Source organism: Saccopteryx leptura, chromosome 1 (assembly GCF_036850995.1).
Source record: "Saccopteryx leptura isolate mSacLep1 chromosome 1, mSacLep1_pri_phased_curated, whole genome shotgun sequence".
NCBI classification, from domain to species: Eukaryota; Metazoa; Chordata; class Mammalia; order Chiroptera; family Emballonuridae; genus Saccopteryx; species Saccopteryx leptura.
This window is the reverse complement of record NC_089503.1, coordinates 331,003,821-331,023,152: the sequence shown is the minus strand read 5'-3', so window position 1 is coordinate 331,023,152 and position 19,332 is coordinate 331,003,821. Positions and strand designations below refer to the sequence as shown.

Sequence of the window (19,332 nt, the reverse complement as noted above, 5' to 3'; positions counted from 1 at the left end):
AGGGAGAAAAGACAGTTCAAAGGAATATCAAAAGATATTCTCTTGCTTATTCTTCAAGGAAACACCAAATGGCAAAGACACCAGTGCTGCCAACGGGCCTGGAGGCCTGGGCCCTGAATGTGAGGCCACTGCGGCATCCTGAGGGGTTTGGCAACAGCATCCAAGTGGAGGTTGTGGGCCGGTGTTGGGGTCTAGGCTGAGTCCATGATCTCCCAGAGGCAAGGCCATGGGCAATGAGTGGATTTCCAACACCAAGCTGGGTCACCTGGTAAAGGGTCTAAAGATCAGGTCCCTGGAAGAGATATACATTGTCTCCCTGCCCATCAAAGAATCTGAGATCATTGACTTTTTCCTGGGGCCATCCCAAAAGGACCAGGTTTTAAAGACAATGCCTGTGCAAAGCAGACACATGCTGGCCTGTGGACATGGTTCAAAGCATTTGTGGTCACTGGAGACGATGAACATGTCAGTCTCAGTGTTAAATGTTGAAGGAAATAGCTTCTGACATCCATGGGGCCATCATCCTGGCCATGATCTCTATTGTCCCTGTACAGGGAGGCTACTGAAAATAAGATCAGCAAGACCCACCCACTCCCCTACAAGGTGACTGGCCACTGTGGCTCTGTGCTGATGTGCCTCAACCCAGCCCCTGGGGCACTGGCATAATCTCAGCCCTTGTGCCCAAGAAGCTGCTGTTGAGGGCCGGTATCAGGACTGCTGCCCCTCAGCAAGGAGATGTACTACCATGCTGGGCAACTTTGCATGATGACCTTTGATGCTGTCTCTAAGACCTATAAATTTTGCAGATGTAATAAAAGTTTATAATTAAATCAGTTGACTTTAATTTGATTATTTTGGATATACCTGACTTAATCAGTTTTTGTTTTGTTTTTGTCCTGTAAAAGAGGACATAATCCTTCCATGAGAATGAGAAAGTGTGGACAATTAGTGGGCAACCGGCATCAGCCCTTTTTCATAGGGTTTCAGTCTGCTGTGATCCTTTCTTGCTGATTGCCTGCTCTGTGAACTCCACAGTTTTTAGGCAGCCCCCATAATTGGATAGGCCAATTACTAATAATACCCATATATCCATATGACTCATACTAGTTCTTTCACTGGGCAAACCCTGATCGATACAAGGAGTACCCTTCAGAGGTACTCAGCATGGGAGACACCAAAGAACACATGGGAATATCTATCAGTCAGTTTTAAATGCCCACCAAATCCAGAGAGGCTGAGGTCAGGTCACAGAATTACCTATAAATACTTCCAATACAATACTTTTTATCTTTTCTCTTTCCTCAGTTCACACTTAATGAGTTCAGATATTTTTACTGGAAATTTGTTGGAGCTTTTTTTATGGTTTGTATTTTGTTTCATTTTAAAGGGCTACATCCAAAAATACAGGTATGTGATGTATTTTTGTATGGCTGCTATAAGAAATTAATACAAACCTACTGGCTTAAAAGAATACAAATGTATTAGGTAACAATTCTGTAGTGGGAAGTACAACACAATTCTCACTGGACGAAAATCAGCTACCAGCAGAAATCAGTTCCTTTCTGGAGGCTCTGGCAGAGAATTGATTTCATTGCCTTTTCCAGCCTCTAGAGGCCACTGCATTTCTTGGTTCGGAGCTCCCTTCCTTATCTTTAAAGGCAGCAATGGAAGGTGGAGTCCTTTCAACAGGACATTACTCTGACTTTCTCATTTGCCTCCTCTTCCATTAGAAAGGCTAATGTTATTACATTGAACTCATTCAGATGATCCAGGATAATTTCCTATTTTAAACGCTGCTGATTTGCAAGTTTTATTCCATCAGCAAACTTAATTTACTTTTTTATGTAACATAACACAGTCACTGGTGTTGGGGATTTGGACTTTGATGCGGCAGTGGAGGGACATCGGACAATTATACTGCCTACCATACATGTGGTCTTTGCTTATTTTGATCTGGAATCACTAAACATTTCTGCTCTTCTTTTCATCTTGATAAGACATAGCTTTACTGATATAAATGAATCCCAACTGACAGGAAATTACCCCGGTGATAAATTATAGAGATGAAAAAACTTGAATTTGTCAATCAACTGGCAATTGGATCTATGTCCAAAGATATAATTATTCTTTTCATTGCTATACATCCTAACATAAACTGTCATTTTCAACTGGCATTCACTTTTTACATGAAAGGTATTATCATTAGATTTTTGGTGTAGAAAGGTATTATCATTAGATTTTTGGTGTAGTATAAATATAATTATTTTCTATAGCTCTAAGTTGTATCCAGTGAGCATTTTTGTACATGGTTTCCCAATATATTGTTAAAAGGTAGCTTTTAATGTTAAGAGAATAATAAGCAGCTGGTCTGATATTCAAAGCTATTTCAGAAAAGCATTTGCTTAAAAACGTTAAAAATGGAGGTCATTATACAAAATTGACTCCAAATGGCTTCTTACTCAAAGAGAGATAATTAGGTGCTTCCCTGAAGAAAGTGGTATATTAGAAAATTAATCTCCATGGAATTAGTAACCCTTCTGAATTTCAGTGATTTTTCAGTTCTTCTATTTGATTATACAATCTGGAAAACTCCAAATATATCAGCAAACCCATAGGCCTTACTGACAGCTGCTTGAACAGTGAAGCAGAGGAAGAAAAGAAAAGAATTTAGAAAAAAATAAAAACACCTCAATCTTGATTTTACTACCAGATTTCAATGTAGTTTTGAAAGCTTGAGGACTTTCCTGCACATTTCAGCAGTTCTAGTCAAAAACTGTGATTAAAAAGGAGGTGACTTGAAATAGGAACAGTTAGGGATGAAGAGAGAAATGTGAGAATAGTCAGTGCATTAATGGCACATATGAAATGTTAGCTCAGGGAAAATAAAAGCTCAATTAGCTTAAAACTTTCTAAACCATTTTGGCATAGTTTTAAAGACAAAAGAAAAATTATCCTGCAGAAGTGCCATTCATCCCTGGGAGGAGATGAGCACTGAACATGAATGCCATTACTTTAGTAGGCAACATGCCTTCTTCATATAGCACTATCCATTATTAATGAGCACTATTTCTGAGTGTGAAAGAACTGTTTGAAAAAACATTAACATAGTCTATTGGATGTGAATGACATTGTCATTCCTTTCATTTTGCTGTTGGCAAGAGGCATCCCTGCAGACTTACGTGCATCTGGACATCACTAATATTCTCTTTGTTATGCGCTCTGGGCAGCTGTGATATGGAAATTTTCAGCATTGTATTTTATGGTTTATTTTTCAGCTTTTACATTGTGTTCTGTTGCAAAACGCATAAGTCAAGCCTTTATTAATGCAATGATCAATCAGAAAAATTATCTTTTCTAATCTGACTCTTTTCCTAATTTTAAGAATTTGTCTGAATTCTGGAGACATGCAATGATCGTCTGCTAGCATGGCAGTTATTTAGATCTATGTCTTTTCGTGGTATTTATTTTTTTACCATTCAGTTTTCAAAGCTGATTACATTTTTAATTGTCTTGCTGCAAAAAGAATTATAGCTATTGTCTACCTGCTGTTCAGTAACACCACAGCACTGACTAACCCACCCACCTAATGCCTTTTAATCAGTAAAAATTAAAGGTAACAAAGTCAAGGATTGTAAGAATAATGGATCTACACACACAAAAATTAAGCACTACATTCTCTTGACTTTTAAATATGTATGTAACTAAGATCCTTTTTTTCCCTCTCAGCTGCCCTGCTTCTCTCTCTCACAGCCCATATGGGCACCCACATAGAGATCTGTGTTCCTGAGTTGCTGACTTACTTCATATGAACATACCACATGTTGCTCTGTTTCCCTGCACATAAATAGCCTATCAGTGAAGTGGGGACTAAAGCATTTTCAGTCAGCTAATTCCGATAGTCATTAATGACGTAGGTACAACACACTGGTCCCCATTCTCTTCTTTTTATATTCTAGTGCTAGTTCTGTGAAGTATTTCGAATGTCCTAAGAATTCATTTTAAAAAGAACTTCCAGGAACCTGTTTTTGTCTCATGGGATATCAATAAGTGTAACCCACACAAAAGGGAGGGGGGAGAAGTTCCACTGTAAAAGCAGTGTGGGGATGTTCCACCTCAGTGCTTGGTGGTTACTTGGGGCAGTTGAACTCTTCTTATGGCTGCCATCAAACAGGATTTCCTAAGAAAGGCATTACAATTATATGGTTTTCTTTAAATGATATTGCTTTGGAATATTTTCACTTCACAGACTGTCTGGAGTTATTAGTGTTTTATGGAACACATTTTGGGAAATTCTGATTTAATTGCATCTCCCTATTAAACATATGTTAAACTAATGGGACCTGCTCTAGGGAAAAAGAAAAACTAATACTTCTTATTATTTCCATGCACAGTGTAGTAAGAGTGGAATGGCTCTGGAGTTTCAGTTCCTGTGACCAGATAGCAGCTTTGCAAGTTACTAGTTGCTTGACCTTGGACAGGTCTTCTACCCTGTTTTTGACTCAATTTTCTCTACAGAAAAATAAGGGGAAATGATAGTATCTTAGACATGAAATAATGTGCATAAAGTGGTAGGCTATAATAATTGCTACTCACTTTCCCAAAAACTTTGCCTCAAAGCACATCCATCTCTCTTATATAAGTATGGCATGCCATGGCTATGTTATATTAACCAGTATGTACTAAATATCAGAGAACTTTCCAGGCATTATTGTTGTAATGTGCTTCAAAATTGACCATCAAATTTCATACACTCCTGTTTTTAGTAATTAAGTAGTTAGTTTTTTGCATTAACATAGCAAGGCTGCATGCTACAATAGTTAGTACACTTTTATGGCAGTTTCCAGGAGATAGTGCTGTTCCTCCATTGTTAGTTAAGGCATATGTTAATCTTATGTTAGAAAGTTCAAGTCTATCAAGAATGTTAAGCAGAAGTCCTTTTAAAATCCATTCAAATTCTATTATGGTGGTATTTATTTATTCAACACATTTTTATTATATACCTCTCATGCATCAGCCATGGTTGTAACTAAAATCAGAAAACCAATACATAAACACATATGTTACCAAGAAAATTAAAGACAGCAGTGGATAAAAAAAGGAAACTAAATGGGTGATGTGAAGAACTTCAGCTGGGAAAGTCAGGAGAAGAAACTCTACAAAAGTAACACTTGAGTTGAACTATCAGTGAAAATGAACCAAACATGCAAAGAGGTTTCATCAAGTACGTAAGTGCTATAGCAGTAATGTACCTGTTGTCTGAGGGAAAGAGTGATAGCCTTGGTGGCTGGATCATAAAAAGACAGGGCAAGAAGGCTAAAAGATGAGATTGTAAAGAAATTATTGCATCCCCATTTTAAAAAAAAACCTCTCTAGAGCCTGACCAGGCAGTGATGCAGTGGATAGAGTGTTGGACTAGGATGCAGAGGACCCAGGTTTGAAACCCCAAGGTCGCCAGCTTGAGTGTTGGGTCACTAGCTTGAGCATGGGATCACAGACATGATGCATGGTCACTGATTTGAGCCTAAAGATTGCTGGCTTGAAGCCCAAGGTTGCTGGCTTGAGCAAGGGGTCACTCACTCTGCTGTAGTCCCCTGGTCAAGGTAAATATGAGAATGCAATCAATGAACAACTAAGATGCCGCAATGAAGAATTGATGCTTCTCATCTCTCTATCTTCTTGCCTGTGTGTCCTTACCTGTCTCTCTCTCTGTCTCTCTCACTATCACCAAAAAACAAAACAAAACAAAAACAGGAACAAACAAACAAACAAAAAAACCTATCTAAAGAATAGACTGAAGGAGATGTAGGCATACAGCATGGTAGTAGTAAAACCAGTTTGGCAGTTATAACAGTAAGTATACCAGAGAGTAATGTCAGTTGGACTAAGATGAAAGAAAGAAAAACAATGAAGTATCAAATGTGGCATATATTTTATAAGTAAAGTTGATGGGAATTATGGATGGATTGATATAAGATGAAATGGATTGGAAGAACCAGCAATGAGGTCTAAATTTAAGTATGAGAAGCAGTTGAGTGGTAATACAATTCCTTGGCCTTGATAAAATTTGAGACGTAGTGAACATAAATTCAGCATTCTACTTTGGTTACAGTAATTTTACATGGCTACTAAGCATTCAAATGGCAATATAAGGTTGGCAGATGGGTATTGTATAATTTGGAGCTCAGTAAACACAGCTGAGTAAAATATCTGTACTAAGAATCAATTATGCCAAGCACTGTGCTGGAAATAAAATTAAGAGGAATATTATATAGTTGTAGGAACTATAGTGACAACAAAGATCCCTGCCCCTGATGTGGGTATCCTACAAAATTTCCTCCTCTTGAATATGGGTGGTACCTGTAAATATAATAGATGTTATCTCATGGTTAGGTGACCTATTGGTTATGTTATGTTATATGGAACAGTTTACTTTTGAAAAGGTTGATTATCCTAGGTAAGCATAACTTAATCAGAGGTGCTCTAAAAGAGAGTGGACCCTTCCTGAATAGAGGAATTATATGAGTTCAGTCAATGTGAGACTGGATATGTGGGAGGCCAACAGAGAGAAGCACATCTCAAAGACTTGATAATACCTTCTAGGAGCTGAGAGTTGTGCCTTGCTAAAGCCAGCAAGAAAATAAGAATCTCAGTAATGCAATCATAGAGAAATAAATTCTAAAAGTTTGGAAGTGACCTTGGTGTGTCTCCAGAAGAGTGCATATCCAGCAGATGCCTTGATTTCAACCTCTTGAAACCCAACCACACTGTGCTGGATTTCAGACTCATGAAAACTGTGAGGTAATAATTTTGTTTTTGTTAAGACATTAAGCATGTGGTAATGTCCCACACATCAGTAGAAAACTAACACAATGCATTTTATCTGTTTCATGGAGCCTGGAGTTCTCTAGAAAAGACAAACGGTAGGAAAGCAGCTAAATATCAAATTTTCACTTTTAAATAAAGGCTTTACATTAGTGTGGAGGTAAAGATTGAATGGCATAGGAATAAGGAACATTTATGCCAGTATATATAGCTGTAGTGAATGATTGGCTAGCAAAGTCAAAATGAGAGGTCTCAGATTACTTTGATGATAATGGGGATTGAACAAAGAGGACATCTGAAGAGACATGAAGTGATATTGAGGGAATGGAACAATACATGAAAAAAGTTGATGGGCATTCACATTGAGCCAGTATTTTTCCAAAGTGTTGGGTAGTCCCTTAATTCCAAGTCACTCTGGCTTCTAACTAAAATAATAGGAAAATTGGGAAGGAGACAATTTATCAAATTTTCCACTTTTATTTATTTGCATTATTTTTGCCACACTCATATTACATATTGTCACTATTATTTTATATTTTTGTTTAATGGTACATAGCACATGTTAAGGCATTAATATAATAATAACAAGGCCCAAGAACTTCTGTGAGTAACTTAAATATATTTCTATACCAGGGGTCTCAAACTCGCGGCCCGCCCACCAATTTTGTGCGGCCCGCAGACTAATCAAACTTCGTGGATTAATCTGTGGGCCAGTCTGCGGGCCGCACAAAATTGGTGGGCGGGCCGCGAGTTTGAGACCCCTGTTCTATACTATTGCCAGACTCTAATGGTTCCCAACTAGCTAAAATGGTTCAACCAAATTGTAACACAATTGAAAACATTTGGATTTGACTTTCTCAGTACTGATATTGTAGATTATTAGTTTTTAGTTTGTGACTTGTTTAATTTTGATCTGCTAGGATTATGCATCAAGCAATTAAACAAATATTATATAATTGTTTATGATTTTATTTGTTTTATGAGATTTTCCTTCTTGACTCTCAATACAAAAGTCAATTTAGCTATCTAAGATTGTGGCATAAACGGTCACGGGAATGTACTGTACAGCATGAGTAATATAGTCAATAGCAATTTAATAACTACATGTGGTGAAGATGGGTACTAGACTTATCGAGGCGATGACTTCATAAGTCATATAAATGTCTAATCCAGTGGTTCTCAAAGTGTGTACCAGGGTGCACTAGTGCACCCTAGAAGATTTCCAGGTGCACCCTATGGTATTCCAGAGAAATATGTGCCTGTTGGGGACCAAAAAACAAACAGGGTGCTTGGAGTTTAGATTATTGGGGGACAGCAGTGTGGGGAATTGGCTGTAAACTGACAGCTTGCCCAACCCCTCACATCACTTGCCTGATTAGGTTTCAAAAGGTTGTTAAGGTGCTGGATTGTTTACACTACTCCCCATGTTCCCTGGAAAGACTGGAAGCAAGTTTCTTCTATCCTTTGGTGTAAAGTTAAGATTTGCTAATGGCCTCACTTTGCCCTATAAATAAAGCAAGATGTGGTCTTTGGGCACGTGTTGTTCTTGCCAGCAGTAATTACAGGGCTCTCCCGACCCCATATTCTGAATTCCAAATATTTTCTTAATTCCACACCAATCCAACTTGGGAACTGGAATTACTAGCTGTGCTGGTTCGCGGCATGTGCCCAGATATAAAAATAAATATAACGACTCTATTATACAATTTCATTATGGAAATACAGCTCTTGTTGTTAACAACACATCATTATTATATTTATTATTAACATAATTATATTAATTTTATTTTATTTTTTTTAAATAAATTTTTATTAATGGTAATGGGATGACATTAATAAATCAGGGTACATATATTCAAAGAAAACATGTCTAGGTTATTTTGTCATTAAATTATGTTGCATACCCCTCACCCAAAGTCAGATTGTCCTCCGCCACCCTCTATCTAGTTCTCTGTGCCCCTCCCCCTCCCCCTAACTCTCTCCCTCCCTCCCTCCCATGTACTCCCTCCCCCCACCCCTGGTAACCACCACACTCTTGTCCATGTCTCTTAGTCTCGTTTTTATGTTCCACCAATGTATGGAATCATATAGTTCTTGTTTTTTTCTGATTTACTTATTTCACTCCATATAATGTTATCAAGTTCCCACCATTTTGCTGTAAATGATCTGATGTCATCATTTCTTATGGCTGAGTAGTATTCCATAGTGTATATGTGCCACATCTTCTTTATCCAGTCTTCTATTGAAGGGCTTTTTGGTTGTTTCCATGTCTTGGCCACTGTGAACAGTGCTGCAATGAACATGGGGCTACATGTGTCTTCACGTATCAATGTTTCTGAGGTTTTGGGGTATATACCCAGTAGAGGGATTGCTGGGTCATAAGGTAGTTCTATTTACAGTTTTTTGAGGAACCACCATACTTTCCTCCATAATGGTTGTACTACTTTACAGTCCCACCAACAGTGAATGAGGGTTCCTTTTTCTCCACAGCCTCTCCAACATTTGCTATTACCCATCTTGTTGATAATAGCTAATCTAACAGGGGTGAGGTGGTATCTCATTGTAGTTTTGATTTGCATTTCTCTAATAACTAATGAATCTGAGCATCTTTTCATATATCTGTTGGCCATTTGTATGTCTTCCTGGGAGAAGTGTCTGTTCATGTCCTCTTCCCATTTTTTTATTGGATTGTTTGTTTGTTTGTTGTTGAGTTTTATGAGTTCTTTGTAAATTTTGGATATTAGGCCCTTATCTGAGCTGTTGTTTGAAAATATCATTTCCCATTTAGTTGGCTGTCTGTTTATTTTGATATCAGTTTCTCTTGCTGAGCAAAAACTTTTTATTCTGATGTAGTCCCATTCATTTATCTTTGCCTTCACTTCTCTTGCCATTGGAGTCAAGTTCATAAAAAGTTCTTTAAAACCCAGGTCCATGATTTTAGTACCTATGTTTTCTTCTATGTACTTTATTGTTTCAGGTCTTATATTTAGGTCTTTGATCCATTTTGAATTAATTTTAGTACACGGGGACAGGCTGTAGTCGAGTTTCATTCTTTTGCATGTGGCTTTCCAGTTTTCCCAACACCATTTGTTGAAGAGGCTTTCTTTTCTCCATTGTGTGTTGTTAGCCCCTTTATCAAAGATTATTTGACCATATATATGTGGTTTTATTTCTGGGCTTTCTATTCTGTTCCATTGGTCTGAGTGTCTATTTTTCTGCCAATACCATGCTGTTTTGATTATCGTGGCCCTATAATATAGTTTAAAGTCAGGTATTGTAATGCCCCCAGCTTCATTCTTTTTCCTTAGGATTGTTTTGGCTATTCTGGGTTTTTTATAGTTCCATATAAATCTGATGATTTTTTGTTCCATTTCTTTAAAAAAATCTCATAGGAATTTTGATGGGAATTGCATTAAATTTGTATATTGCTTTGGGTAATATGGCCATTTTGATTATATTTATTCTTCTTATCCAAGAACAAGGAATATTTTTCCATCTCATTGTATCTTTTTCGATTTCCCTTAACAATGCTTTGTAATTTTCATTATAAAGGTCCTTTACATTCTTTGTTATGTTTATTCCTAGGTATTTTATTTTTTTTGTTGCAATCGTGAAGGGGATTATTTTTTTGAGTTTGTTTTCTAATATTTCATTGTTGGCATATAGAAAGGCTATGGACTTTTGTATGTTAATTTTGTATCCTGCGACCTTACTGTATTGGTTTATTGTTTCTAATAATCTTTTTGTGGAGTCCTTCGGGTTTTCGATGTATAGGATCATATCATCAGCAAAAAGTGATACCTTTACTTCTTCTTTTCCGATATGGATGCCTTTTATTTCTTTGTCTTGTCTGATTGCTCTGGCCAGAACTTCTAGCACCACGTTAAATAAGAGTGGAGAGAGTGGACAACCCTGTCTTGTTCCTGATTTAAGGTAGAAAGTCCTCAGTTTTATGCCGTTTAATATGATGTTGGCTGATGGTTTATCATATATGGCCTTTATCATGTTGAGATATTTTCCTTCTATACCCATTTTGTTGAGAGTCTTAAACATAAAATTGTGTTGTATTTAACAAAAGCCTTTTCTGCATCTATTGATAAGATCATGTGGTTTTTGTTCTTTGTTTTGTTGATATGGTGTATTACGTTAACTGCTTTGCGTATGTTGAACCATCCTTGAGATTCTGGGATGAATCCCACTTGATCATGATGTATTATTTTTTTAATATGTTGTTGTATTCGGTTTGCCAGTATTTTGTTTAGTATTTTAGCATCTGTATTCATTAGAGATATTGGTCTGTAGTTTTCTTTCTTTGTGCCATCCTTGCCAGGTTTTGGTATGAGGGTTATGTTGGCCTCATAAAATGTGTTTGGAAGTATTGCTTCTTCTTCAATTTTTTGGAAGACTTTGAGTAGAATAGGAACCAAGTCTTCTTTGAATGTTTGATAGAATTCACTAGTATAACCGTCTGGGCCTGGACTTTTATTTTTGGGGAGGTTTTTAATAGTTTTTTCTATTTCCTCCTTGCTGATTGGTCTGTTTAGGCTTTCTGCTTCTTCATGACTCAGTCTAGGAAGGTTGTATTGTTCTAGGAATTTATCCATTTCTTCTAGATTGTTGTATTTGGTGGCATATAATTTTTCATAGTATTCTACAATAATTCTTTGTATATATATGATGTCTGTGGTGATCTCTCCTCTTTCATTTTGGATTTTATTTATTTGAGTCCTGTGCCTTTTTTCCTTGGTGAGTCTTGCCAAGGGTTTGTCAATTTTGTTGATCTTTTCAAAGAACCAGCTCTTTGTTTTATTGATTTTTTCTATAGTTTTTCTGTTCTTTATTTCATTTATTTCTGCTCTGATTTTTATTATCTCCTTTCTTCGGCTGGTTTTGGGTTGTCTTTGTTCTTCTTTTTCTAGTTCCTTAAGGTGGGAAGTTAAGTGGTTTACTTCGGCTCTCTCTTGTTTGTTCATATAGGCCTGAAGTGAGATGAACTTTCCTCTTATTACTGCTTTTGCTGCATCCCAGGGATTCTGATATGTCGTATTTTCATTTTCATTTGTCTGTATATATCTTTTGATTTCTGCGCTTATTTCTTCTTTGACCCATTCATTTTTTAGAAGTATGTTGTTTAGTTTCCACATTTTTGTGGGTTTTTCCCCCTCTTTTTTGCAGTTGAATTCTAGTTTCAAGGCTTTATGATCAGAAAATATGCTTGGTACAACTTCAATTTTTCTAAATTTGCTGATATTGTCTTTGTGGCCCAACATATGGTCAATTCTTGAGAATGTTCCATGTACACTAGAGAAAAATGTATACTCTGTCACTTTGGGATGAAGTGTCCTGTAGATGTCTATCATATCCAGGTGTTCTAGTATTTCGTTTAAGGCCACTATATCTTTATTGATTCTCTGTTTGGATGACCGATCTAGAGCCGTCAGCGGTGTATTGAGGTCTCCAAGTATGATTGTATTTTTGTTAGTTTTTGTTTTAAGGTCAATAAGTAGCTGTCTTATATATTTTGGTGCTCCTTGGTTTGGTGCATATATATTAAGGATTGTTATGTCTTCTTGATTCAACTTCCCCTTAATCATTATGAAATGACCATTTTTGTCTCTGAGTACTTTTTCTGTCTTGTAGTCAGCATTATTAGATATGAGTATTGCTACACCTGCTTTTTTTTGGGTGTTGTTTGCTTGGAGTATTGTTTTCCAGCCTTTCACTTTGAATTTGTTTTTATCCTTGTTGCTTAGATGTGTTTCTTGTAGGCAGCATATAGTTGGATTTTCTGTTTTAATCCATTCTGCTACTCTGTGTCTTTTTATTGGTAAGTTTAATCCATTTCAATTTAGTGTAGTTATTGACACTTGTGGGTTCCCTACTGCCATTTTATAAATTGCTTTCTGTTAGTTTTGTATCTTGTTTGATTCTTCTCTTTTGTTTTTCTATCATTTGTTTTTGTTTGTTTGTGTTCCATACTTCTTTCCTCTGTTGCTACCTTTTTTAAGTCAAGTGTTTTTGTGGTGGTTTTTTCAAGGGTGGTTACCATTAAGTAATGAAAAGGGTACCTACCATATTCATTGTAGTACCCTATCTTATGAGTATTTCTGCACTTCATCGTCCTTTGCTACTGTTAATCTCCATCCTCTCCCCCCTTTTTTTCCTTTGTTGTCACAATTTAAGTTTGGTTTTATTGTGTTCTTGGTGGAGCTGTTACTTGTGGTGTTGTTTTCTTTTGTTCTTTGAATCTGGTTGGAAAACCCCCTTTAGTATTTCCTGGAGTGGGGGCTTTCTGCTGATAAATTCTCTCATCTTTTCTGTATTTGTGAATGTTTTTATATCTCCTTCATACTTGAAGGATAGCTTTGATGGGTATAGTATTCTTGGCTGAAAGTTCCTCTCTTTCAGGGCTTTAAATATTGGGGTCCACTCTCTTCTAGCTTGTAGAGTTTCTGCTGAGAAATCTGATGATAATCTAATAGGCCTTCCTTTATATGTTGTACTCTTCTTTTCCCTGGCTGCCTTGAGAATTTTTTCTTTGTCATTGGTTTGTGTCATCTTTATTATGATGTGCCTTGGAGTGGGTTTGTTGGGGTTAAGAAAACTCGGTGTTCTGTTTGCTTCTTGAATTTGAGGCTTTTGTTCTTTCCACAGGCTTGGGAAGTTCTCGTCTATTATTTGTTTGAGTATATTCTCCATTCTATTTTCTTTCTCTTCTCCCTCTGATATACCTATTATTCTTATGTTATTCTTTCTGATGGAGTCAGACAATTCCTGTAGGGCTTTCTCATTTTTTTTTATTTTTAAGTCTCTTTCTTCTTCTCTCTGTTGTGCCTCAAGTTGTTTGTCTTCTATTTCACTAATCCTATCTTCAATCTGGGCTGTTCTGTTAGCTAAGCTTGTTACCTCGTTTTTCAGCTCGTGAATTGAGTTTTTCATTTCTGTTTGATTTGTTTTTATAGTTTCAATTTCCTTGGTAATATATTCTTTGTGTTCATTGAGTTGTTTTCTGATCTCCCTAAATTGCCTTTCTGTGTTTTCTTGTATATCTCTGAGTATTTTTAAGATTTCTATTTTAAATTCTCTGTCATTTAGCTCCAAGGCTTCCAATATGTTAAGTCTTTTCTCCATAGATTTTTCCACATCTATTTGTGTTACCTCTCTTTCTTTTGTATCCATAATATTCAATTTCCTCTTTCTTATTGGCATCTGAGGGTGGTCTTGTTGATAGCACTAATTAGAATTAATAAAGAGTAAAAAGTAAAAAAAAAAAAAAAAAAAAAAAAGGTAAAACACCCCACAAAAAAAAAACAGTAATAATTTATTATTTCCCCCTTTTTTCTTTCTTCTCTTTCCCTCCTCTCCCCTCCTCAGGGAAATATCGTGATGACCTGTGAATTATATTATGCTAAATGGAACAAAAACTGCCTATAATGGAGGGCCTGATTTGTGGTGAAGAGTTCAAGGGGCAAAAAAAGGGAGTAGGGACCTACTAAATGCAAAAATAAAAAATAAAAAAAATAAAAAAAGGAAGAAAATCTTAGACAAGCATAAGATGATTTGCTTGTAAGTGATGGTCGACTAAGAGATATAATGAGAGGAATAAGAGGGAACCAGAAAAAAGGAGGGAAAAAAAAGGAATAATAAAGAAGAAAAAAATAAAAATAATAAGTAAAAATCTGTTGTATTAAGTGGAGCGAAGACTAAATACAATGGAGACCTTGGGTTGGGAGGAATGCTAGTGAGTTAAAAAGCAACGTAAAAAGTACCCAAAATGCCACAAAAATAAACAAACAAACAAGAAAAAAAACAAAAGCAAAAAAGAAAAATAAAGCCAAAAAAAACCCTTGAGTCCCAAATTAACTAATTTGTTCGTGATTAAGGATTAAATGGGAGGAAGGTAAAACGAGAAAAGAAAAAACGAATAGAAAGGAAAAAATAAGAAAAAGAGAAAAATGAAGGAAGAAAAAAAAAAGGAAGAGAAAAAAACAAAATAAAGCAAAACAAAAAAAAAAAAAACAAAAGAGGAGAGAGTGAGAGTTAAGTGTTTTGGAGTATAACCTTAAAGGAAGGTGAGGATGAAGAAGAGAAATAAAATGTAACACTCATGGGTAGTGTAGTTCAAGAAAAGGGAAGCATAAGATGGGCAGAGAATAGAAGGACCGAGGTGGAGGAAATAGAAATAATAATAATAAAGGCAATAAGATAGAAGAAACAAACAACAACAAAAAAAAAATTAGTGGAACAAGTTGTAAAGTCTGTGGATTTTTCTTGATTTTGAGAGGTTAACTTCTTCCTTTTTCTTTTCTCTCCCTTTTCCTGGTCGGTGACTCTGTACCCCAGGCTCTGCCCCTGTGTCACACTTAGGTAGGGATTTGCAGTTGATGGGATTCTATGGCAATGTCATAATTGGCTGTAGTCTTGCTGGTAGTCAAGGCTTGTTGGCGTTTGCAGGGTCCAACGATGAGAGAGTTTGCTTTCCTGGAGTCTCTCTCCTAGTCTCCCCTTCCTGAATTAGCAGCCTGGTGATCCAGCTATAAGGCTGCAACTGCTTCTGCCTGGGGAGTAAGAGGCTCAAAGAGCTGGGAAATCCCCACTCTATCCCCACTCAGCGCAAGGCTTTGGGAAAGGCTCTGGCAGTCAGAGCCTCCAGTGTAATCAGGCAGGCAGGAGTGGGAGTCAATTGTTGTCAAGGTGACTGTTTAGCACCTAGCATTCAGTTGGACCACTCAACCCAGGCTTTCCACACTTTGTAGCCTGTTTTGGCTGGGAAGAAGAGACACTAGTCTCTGCTTGCGACTAGTGTAGTATAGATCTTATTATCTGCCAAGTCCCTCTTGTTAGCGTTTATCCCTGAATATGGAGGCTCTATCAATCAGAAGTTGCCCCCGCCCCTTTAGCGAGAGGCACTAAAAAATATCACGCCTCTTGTCTTGGATCGCTGAACTGAGAGAGATCTTATCAATTAGAACCCGTGGGTGCGCAGATTTCATGGGTTAAGCTAATTTCAGTGATTGGGTCCGCAGCTGTGCTCCTGAAGGTATTTCAGGCTGCCTGAACACCCCTCCCCCAACGCTTGATTGTTAGCTTGAATGGCTGGGTGAGGTGCCCCGCCCACGGAGAGAATCTCCCAAGTAGGGAAGACTGCCTTGGCTCCTCTCCCGCTCCTCCCGCTGCTGGCGGCTGGGGCGCACTGTGCGCAGGATAATGGGGCACCCTGGGTGTGCGGGCCAGTAGGGCGCACTGGGCGCAGGATAATGGGGCACCCTGGGTATGCGGGCCAGTAGGGCGCTCTGGGCGCGTGGATTGCCCAGGGCACGCGCGCGAATGGGGTGCTCCGGGCACCGGTGGCTGGGGTCTCTCACTCGCAGTGCGCGGGCCGCTGGGAACATTAGCGGTGCTCGCTCTGCAACCGGACCGGGCGCGCGCCGGCGGCTGCTCGCCGCTCTCAAGTGTGGGCGGTGCTCGCTCTGCAACCGGACCGGGCGCGCACTGGTGGCTGCTCGCCGCTCCCAAGTGTGGGCGGTGCTCGCTCTGCAACCGGACCGGGCGCGCGCCGGCAGCTGCTTGCCGCTCCCGAGTGTGGGCCGACTCACCTCACCGCAGGCGCACTCCCTCCACGGCTTGAATGAACGTCCCTGCGGTAGCTTCCTCTACACCCTCCTTTCTCAGATTCAAGTGATAACAGTCCTTTCACTTTCAGTTTGTGTGGAACTCCGGAATGCTCCGAGGATAAATTTTTCTGTTGCTAGTTGATAAATTTGTTGTGATTTTGGGGAGATCTGTCGGACGCACTGCTCACGGCGCCATTTCCGTGACGTCACTCTCCATTATATTAATTTTAGATAAATACACCCAAATAATATAAAAAGATTTCTCAAAAAGAAACGTGATAGTGAAGAATCCAATTCTGGAAGTGAGCCACAGTTAAGTGTAAATAAAATAGGACTTGAAGGCTGATGAGCAGAATTTAATTTATAGCATTTTCCATCACTTAACACTGAATAATACAATTGGAGTCAAAACCCATTCATGGAAGCTTCAAGTTATTTTGGTTTAACATTAACAGAAGATGTAGAAATGGTGGCTATATCCACTGATTGTGGATTGATGATTAAACATAAGGAATTGTCTCTTGAAGCCTTTTGGATTTCTATGAAAGAAGAATATGTGTCAATATCTAAAAAAGCTTTGAACATTTTACTACAATTTTCAACATCTTATTTATGTGATTAGAATTCTCTACCCTCAGTACATTTAAGAATGAAAAGAGAGCCCTGGCCAGTTGGCTCAGCGGTAGAGCGTCGGCCTGGTGTGTGGGGGACCCAGGTTCGATTCCCGGCCAGGGCACATAGGAAAAGCGCCCATTTGCTTCTCCACCCCCCCTCCTTCCTCTCTGTCTCTCTCTTCCCCTCTCGCAGCCGAGGCTCCATTGGAGCAAAAATGGCCCGGGCGCTGGGGATGGCTCCTTGGCCACTGCCCCAGGTGCTAGAGTGGCTCTGGTCGTGGCAGAGTGACGCCCCGGAGGGGCAGAGCATCGCCCCCTGGTGGGCAGAGCGTCACCCCTGCTGGGCGTGCTGGAGGATCCCGGTCGGGCGCATGCGGGAGTCTGTCTGTCTCTCCCCGTTTCCAGCTTCAGAAAAAATACAAAAAAAAAATACAAAAAAAAAGAAAAAGAAAAGAATGAAAAGAGAAAAATTCTTCAATGTATTGATGAAGAAATGAGAGTTTGCTTTCAAATATATGCCCAAACATTGAAGAAGTTGCTAGGGCACATCAGGCTCATGTTTCTCATAAACACAAGAGTGAAAAAAACTTAACACATTCACTCCGGGACCTGCAGAATTTAATAAATCTTACTAAGAATGTATTTACATATATCTATATATAGAGATATATATAAAGATAACTTTTTTGTCTTTTTTAGTCCTCTTTTTTATGAATTCTAAAAAGCATAACTCAAAAAATGTAACATTTTGTTTTTAATGTCAGAATAAATTTAACTTTGTCATATTTATTTTGTTTAATTGCCATAAGAGCATGCTTGGACTTTATATTTTTTAAATATTAGACTTAATTATTATAACATATTTCTCAGAAATTTGTATATAGTGCTCCTACAATTATTTGTAAAATTTTAAATGTGTCCCAACTTCAAAAAGTTTGATAACCACAGGTTTAATCTGTTGGTCATTTTCCCACATAAGAACCTAAAACAAAACAAAATGCTGATTTATTTACTTTCTTATTTAACTAGTAAAAAAGAAATAAGTTGTAATGCTGGTGGTTGAGGCCAGGAAGCTCCACATTCGGGCAGACGGTAGACACATTATGGAGTCAGGAAGAGTTAAGCTGTTCTGTTTAATAGAGCCTCACAATGGCAGACAAGCACACAAGGTGGGGAAAACTGCTTCTCAGGCAAAGAAACAGTAAGACTGGACCCTCACAGCGGTGAGCAGGCAATCTGCCATCCACAATCCCCCTTAGTGCAAGCACACATAGCCTTACTTAGGCCATACACATGTGGCACAGTCACACATTCACGTACCAATCACGCAAAGGGTTTGCAGCCAGTAAACCAGCCAGGAAGCCTAACACAGCTGCCCCACATAAGTACTAGCCAAATCAAGGCTTAATCTCTCCATCTGATTCACAGTAATATGTCGTATACATTGTAGTTACACCTGAAAAAGAACTGAACTTTCCCACTTGCTCAATTTCTGTTCTGAGCAATCCTCACCCTTTCTTTCATTCACTAGGTTCCCTATGTCTCCAACTTAGGATGTCAGATGAAACATATTTCTTAACTGTCAAAGTAATAGCAGTTTAAAAATAAATGTTTGTTATGTTAATTTATCAACATCATGCTAAAAATTTATATGAAATACATATGCATGCTACCTAGCATCTTAGTCCTAAAAGAGATGCAGGTATTTGCATACATACAAGTAAAGCTCATAACCAGGGAAGTTTTCCTGAGAGCCTTTATGTGACAGTAAAAAATTGTACTTTTTTCAGTCTCTGCCACCAATAGTTCAATATAAGTTCTTCCTTCAGAGGGAAAACTGTCATCCAGGAAATTTTCTTAAATAACATTAACAACAAAAATTGTCATTTATTTTATTATTCCATTCCTGGCCTAGCTAGATAAGAGCAGAAAGATAATTAAGTCAGTGATGAGTTGCAGGTGCAATGACATTTCAGCTATTACGGATTATAGTAGGAGATATGGCGGCAGACCTGTGATCACTTTAACTTCTTTTCAGGCTCTATATATCCTCAATGATAAATATATATCCTTCAGTACTGCAGTCCAGGCAATTAAATGTTAAACAGATAGTGTTAAAAATGAGACCACAGGCTCAAAATGGAGTCACTTATGCTAAGCCTCACACCAGCAAACTGAGACTTAATACTTAACTTAATTACAATGTTGGCTTTCCTAATTGATTAGTTTAAGAAATGAAATCTTAAACCAGTCAATTAGGAATTACCTGGTCAGCAATAGTG

At 38.1% G+C, this 19,332-nt stretch overlaps 1 pseudogene; it reads left to right on the top strand.

The window, feature by feature from the left end:
• The first annotated feature begins 226 nt into the window (after positions 1 to 226).
• The window catches only part of LOC136388421 (small ribosomal subunit protein uS5 pseudogene), a 41,245-nt pseudogene continuing 22,139 nt past the window's right edge, over positions 227 to 19,332 (top strand).